This window comes from Lolium perenne, chromosome 7 (assembly GCF_019359855.2).
Source record: "Lolium perenne isolate Kyuss_39 chromosome 7, Kyuss_2.0, whole genome shotgun sequence".
NCBI lineage: Eukaryota > Viridiplantae > Streptophyta > Magnoliopsida > Poales > Poaceae > Lolium > Lolium perenne.
In genome coordinates, this window is record NC_067250.2 from 193098354 (window position 1) to 193104850 (window position 6497).

General features: G+C 48.5%; 1 long non-coding RNA gene and 1 pseudogene across 1 annotated transcript; both read right to left on the minus strand.

Moving 5' to 3' along the window:
• Positions 1-1231: 1231 nt before the first annotated feature.
• Positions 1232-3282, minus strand: LOC127314635 (F-box protein PP2-B10-like; annotated as a pseudogene).
• A 1192-nt stretch (positions 3283-4474) lies between these two features.
• Positions 4475-5501, minus strand: LOC127312484 (uncharacterized). Its single transcript, XR_007858392.2, has 3 exons — positions 5427-5501; positions 5242-5346; positions 4475-5140 (listed from the first exon to the last, which is right to left on the minus strand). It is a non-coding gene; the product is annotated as an uncharacterized lncRNA (long non-coding RNA).
• Between the last annotated feature and the right edge of the window lie 996 nt (positions 5502-6497).

Genomic DNA, 6497 nt, shown 5'->3' on the forward strand with positions numbered 1-6497 from the left:
CGGTGGGTCGCCGACGACGACGCGCTCCGTGCCGCTGCCGAGGCGGCAACGAAGAAGGAAGGGGACGCGGAGATGGTGGAGGCGGCCGTGGACGGCTGGCACGAGACCGCGGACGGCTTATACGAGGCCGCGGCCGCCGCGGAGGAGGAGCCCGTGAACGAGGAGGACCTCGCGCTGGCCAGCATCAACGCCGCCATCGAGGAGCGCCTCGCCGACCTCACGCGCGTGACGAAGGAGCACGAGGCGACTTGCCGGGCCGGCCGCCGCCGATTAGGCGACCTCCTCGGGCAGAAGAACGAGCTTCTCGCTATGCGAGCAGCCCGCCAGCTCATCCAGATGCCCTCGCCCGAGCGGCGCGCCCGGGAGGCTGCTGCGTCGGCGGAGCGCGGCCGACAAGAGCGCATGCACAGGCGGAACGGGAACCACGAGGCCCAGGCCGCCGGCCGCGTCCGCCTGGAGGCGCGCACCGCTGTGGAACGCGCTGCCCTGCAGGAACTGGAGCTATGCGGGAAGCGGATGGTGCCGCCTCAGGAGGCGGAGCGCGAGCGCGCCCGAGGCGCGCGAGCGGAAAGGAGGAGGATGAAGTCCTCCGCCGCGCCACCCAGCTCGTAAGCTGGAGTGGAATCCTTACGCGTACAGGCCGCCCGCGTCGAGTGAAATCCACGGCGCCGACGGCGAGGGAGTCGCCGGCGAGGCCGCCGGCCCCGTACGTATTAGGATAGAATTAGTAGGCTAAAAAAATGTAATAGTTCCTTTGAATGAAAAACATTCTATTCCTATGACACGCGGGCCATGGGCGGACAAGGGGCGGACGCGAGCGACCAGCATTCGGCGTCCGCGGCCACGCAAACTCGCCCCAGATTTGGCGGGTTTGGGTCGTTCCGGACGCCGCGGCCATCCGTTTTAGGGATGGGTCCGCGCGCTGGGCCGCGTTTTCGTCCGGTTCGACCCATCCGGACGCGCGGGCGCGGTTTGGGTCGCCGGTTGGAGATGCCCTAAGGTCTTCACATAGTGGAAAGAGCTCCTACTTCGTAGAAGGAGCTCATGGAGAAGAAGGTGTGCCTTCGTGGCGTTCGGTGTCCTTCGAGGTACCACACATCTCCAATGGTGCGTACCTTCCGCTCAAGGAAGTGAACATCGAGATACATCGTCGTCTCCAAGTACTTCGGTTATTTCTTTTCACCTATTTAATTTGTGATAGCCGTCGAGTTTGAAGTTCTTGATATATGTATTTTTTTCATATAAGGTGGCCACTTTATTTATCCCCATAGCCTAAAATTGCAAACAAGTTAAGAATTTTTTATAACCTATTCACCCCTCTAGTTAGTGACATTGAACTTTCAGTTTCTAGTAGTGAACATGTGGACCTGGTACATCAGGGTACCACCCCAGCGCCTTGAAGCTCACCACCACCTCCTCCTCGGCCGCCACGGTCTCGTCCACACGCAGCCGCCCCATCTCCATCTCTGACCACCCGTCATCCCGTCGCTCCGGCCGCCTCACGCCGTCTGCGTCGACCACGCCCCGGAACTTGCGAGCCTCCTCCTCGTTCGGACAGAGGCACATGGCGTGGCTCGACGCCGCACGGCCTCCGACCACCAAAGCTCAGGCCGCGGTGGCCTTCGTCGGCCACGCCGAACACCAGGTACGCCGCGTAGTCGGTGGCCGGTGTCAGCGCCGAGACCGGCAGCCGGCCGTAGATGTCCAGGCCTGTGCAACCCACCAGCTGGGCCACCTCCGGGAACCTGAAATGCAATCATGCATAAATAGTGTCGAAAATTCCGAATTATTTTCCAGTGGGGCGCGCTGATCTCTCACTCTCACCCAGATGTAGACAGCATAGATGAATGATGCGGATTGCTGGATTGTTTACTTGTTAAACGGTTGCTTATAGCGTTGAGCTTGTTTGACCAGAATTGTTTCGGACGAAACACGCAGTTTCCTCTAGCCGCCGGCCCCTCTGGCGTCTAAGTTTATTTTATTTCTTCTACTCCGTACTATTATTTTGAAATGTCACTTTTTGTGGTTTTGTTCTTCGACGGAGAAGGAGTCAGGCAAGGGCATGTGCGATACCAGCGACATGCCGACATGGCATCTCGAACAATGTTTTCTACATGTACTCCGCATTGGTTTCCACAAGTGTCAAACTGCACGTACCAGCTTTGATCAAATTTATTAAAATATCATATATATCTACAATACTACGTGGTGAGTGCCTAATCTATACCATACTCAATCGTACTTCATGGTGAATCTAGTGGTATTAATTTAATATTCTAGATGTTGATTTTTTTTATAAACTTAATCAAGTTTACATTGTTTGACTTCAAGAAAATCTAATACGCACCAATTATTCTCGTACCTAAACTAGAAAACTTTATAAATATATCGGAATAAATAGCAATCTGGTTGAACATGTATTTTTATTTCGATCATATCTTTTCAAGAGGGAAAAAATATAGAGTTCAAATAACTGAATTCCGATTTTATCGTGTTTCTTTATAAACACCATTACTTTTTTTTATCGTGTCAACACTCCCACTCCCTACATGTATGATGTACTAACACTCGAAAAAATGGTAAATTTGTAAGATAAAAAAGAACCATGGCGTCGAGCAATCGATTAGGCACATGCATAAACTGCGGGACAGGATCGATAGTGCATGATCTGCAGTAGTCAGGAAATTAACCAGGAGAGTAAAAGAATAAGATGATCCCATATTTAATCATGCACCTGGAGAGCGGGTGAGGCGTCCATCTCGAGCTGAACTCGCTGTCGTCCCACGGCAGGCTCAGCTTCCTCGCCGACAGCGCCACGCACTTGGCGCCGCTCCCCCTCGCCAGCCACACCGCCGTGTCGCAGCCGTCGCCGACCTGGACGGCGTTGTCGGAGAGGCGGAGGTAGGCCTTCTTCTTAGACGACGGCGGCGGCGAGCGGCCGGAGCCGGAGCGCAGGAGGATATGGCGAGGTAGTCCGCCGGGACAAAGCACTCCCAGACGGTGTCGCACTCGGTGACACGGCAGCGCAGCGGCAGACGTCACGAGGGGAGGTGAGCGCCAGCACGTGGGCCACGCAGCTCACCGGGAGGTCGTCGAATCGGGTGGTCTCCTCCATCGCCGTCGCCATGCCAGTGGTGTCCATCCTTTTTCTTTGCTTAGCCACTTTGGTTTCTTCGGAGATGGTGATCCCGAATAGTACCCGCTTTGTCCGGGGATCTATGTTTTGGCACGGCCTGTTTATAGGTAGCACAGTGTATTTCAAGACGAATTTTAACCATAAAAATTGAGCAATAAAATTTTGATTATATTATATGTAATTAGTATCGTTGGATTCCTATTGAAAATCACTTTTTAATGAGATTAATTTCATACAAACAATTTTTATATATTTAAAGTAATACTTAGTCAAACAAAAACCACGTAAAACGAGGGCGTCTTATTCCTTGTATCGGAGGTAGTAGTTGAGTCGTGTCGCGGTTTCCGACTACTGACTTTAACATGCAATATACGGAGTACCTGCATTAATAACCATCCACTACGGGAAGAACTGCCTCACGGCAAAGATTTCTTCACCAGTGCGCACGTAGAAAAACGTACGGTAAAAATTTCTTTGTCGTGCGCATGTAGAAAAAGCATGGCAAAGATTTTGGTCACGGCAAACACAGACACGAGCGCATGGCAAATATATAATTTACGACAACGATGGAAGAGAGCGCACGACAAAGAAAGTTCCATAGCAAAGGACTAACACAGCGCACAGCAAAGGCGCTGGCACACGGCAAAGCACAAAAGACATCGCCATTCACGCCTTTGCCTAGTGTTTTTTAACAAACGCACGGCAAAGCAAGTGCACGGCAAAGATGTAAAAACTGGATTTCTTCTCAGCTCAAAAGGTGTGACGTGGTATAGCTATCAACAAACGAACACTTAGCCTAGTGGTAAGGTTGCATTCTTTTCTTACTCTGCATCCTAGGTTCAAATCTTAGATCACCCAATTTGGGGCTTTTATATAGATAAAACATGTTTCACACACAGAAGCGATCTTTGCCGTGCAACGTTGGCGAGGCGCACGGCAAAGAAACCTTTGTTGTCGATGGTATTGTCGTGCGACCTTTGCCTTGCATATAGGCCCATTTGCCGTGCAACCCGTAGTGGTCTAAGAACAATGTTCATCCGAAGATATAAAACATGCATTACGGGATGACGTTATTTTTTTCCAACTTTTGTCAAAAGATTCTAGATCTATGTAGGAAAGAGAGCAAATTGTTATCTTCCAGTAAAAAGGTGATGTAATGGCATATGTTTTGACATGGATAATACTAAGCAGTAACCTATTGTAACCATCTGGTCACCAATATTACAACAGTAATTGTGATGACCGGCCAATGATCACCTCAACCTGTAAGAGGTGGACGGCAACGTGCTGATGGTTGTGATAGGTGAGGTAAGGGGATGAATAGCTCTTGCACTAGTAGAAAAACGCTCATCTATACCGGTTCCAGAGGGCCATTCGTACCGGTTTTGCAACCGGTACAAATTATTCGGCACTAAAGCCCCCCCCTCTTTCGTACCGGTTGCTTACGAACCGGTATAAAACGGGCCTCCACGTGGGCCACCAGGAGAGCTCAGGGCTAAGGATCTTTGGTACCGGTTGGTAATACGAACCGGTACCAAAGGTTCCCCCCGCGGCAGGGAATTTTCCCAAATCTCTGCCGCGGCAGAGAATTGGCTTTTTAGGGTTTTGGAGAGGTTTAGGGATATCGGTTTGATTCATATCGCGTCGATGCACCAGAAACGCGTTTGGGTTTAGGTAGTACATGAAGATCAAGATGATGCATAGCAAGTTGGTGCATATAATATAACACACATGTTATTGCATGAGATCGCAAATTAAGTAGCACTATGCATGAAGATCGATCTTCATGCATAGTGGTGCTCTCCGAGGCGTACTCTATATATGTCTATTACATGTAGCATAGTGGTACTCTTCGAGTCAACGATATATGTAACATGTACATCTTCATTCATTGTGGTGCTCTGCGAGTGGTGGTATGACGTCCCGAAGGAAAAATCCCGCCAATTCCTCGCCTATTGCTATGAAGCGGTCATCAATTGAGAGCTTGTTCCGCTTTCTTGCCAACTATAAAAGAATAAGATACAAATGAATACATGAAACAACTATTACTGAAACTCAGCACAACTTATGATAACAAAACAAATTTGTGAAGATTGTTTTTGTACCTCTTTATTTCTTTCATTATTCGTTCTCTCGTTGACAATTCTGCGGATGTACTCGCAAACGAAGAATCCACAGAGATCGGTCCCCGGAGGTTGTTGCGGGCATTTCTTTACAAGAATATAATTCAATCAAACAATAGTCAAGTATGATAATTGAAAGGTGTGTGGACCTAGGTAGTACTACTTACTTTCGCACGCCATCGCAGCTTCGGTGGCCATTCACGGGACGTATCTTCCTTGATGAAAGTTTGCCATACGCTGCTCGACAAAAGAAAAAGCATAAAAGAGTCATCAATTAGTTCAAAGCAGGAAATTAACGAAACAAACCGATAAGAATTAAAATTACCTTCGAGCATTAAAAAACAAGACACGTATAGATCCTTTTCTTTGCTTAGTGAGTCCAAGACTTCAACTTCTCCAATTTCCAAATTGATGACGAGAAGAATAAAGTGAAACCTACGCACGTTTCAATATGTAGTCATTAGTTAAAATTTTGACATACGGTGAGCAAAATATAATGTGTTATAAGACAAGTAAGACTCACTCGAAGTTGTAAGGCCAAAGTATTAGCTTTTTGTCACGTTGTCGCTTCAAAAACCTTAGCAAAGTCTGCGGTGTATCCTTGTTATAGAGGGGATCATCTATGGTTTTGACATGCATTGTGTTCGGGTCAATGAACACTATGTATGTGATATCGTCCCTTTTTCATTCGAGCATCTTCGATCTGAATAATATAGCGCACAAAAGATTATAATCTGCAGAAAATGAACGACTTCTCAAATTAAATAAATAAATCACTTACAGACAATAGCAACCGATGATTGATTTGTCGAGGGCCCGGAGATTGTATAACCGAAAGAGTTCGGCGAAGTCAACGTTCACACAAGACTCCTGGAAGTAGTGCTCTTCCCTAACTCGCACCATGATAGTCTCGATCCCTTCCTTTGAGGCCTTAAGGTACCACGAATGCAAGTTACGCATACATGTTGGTACCTTCCTGAGATTCTCGACCAAATCTTTCCCTTGAACAAACTGATATGCTCGTTCAGCTAAGGCGTAATCAGTTGCGTCTTGTCGAGAACTTTGAACGGTCTTCCCGTCCAACACCTTGAGAGGGGCGACCGATTGAACGGGTTGTTGTCCGAGCTGGTAGACACTGTGTATCCCTTTTATCTCCCTGATACCCGATTTAACGGGTTTTGTCGCCTCGATCATCTTGTCATACGACCTTTCAATAGAACGCGCATAGTCAGATGGCG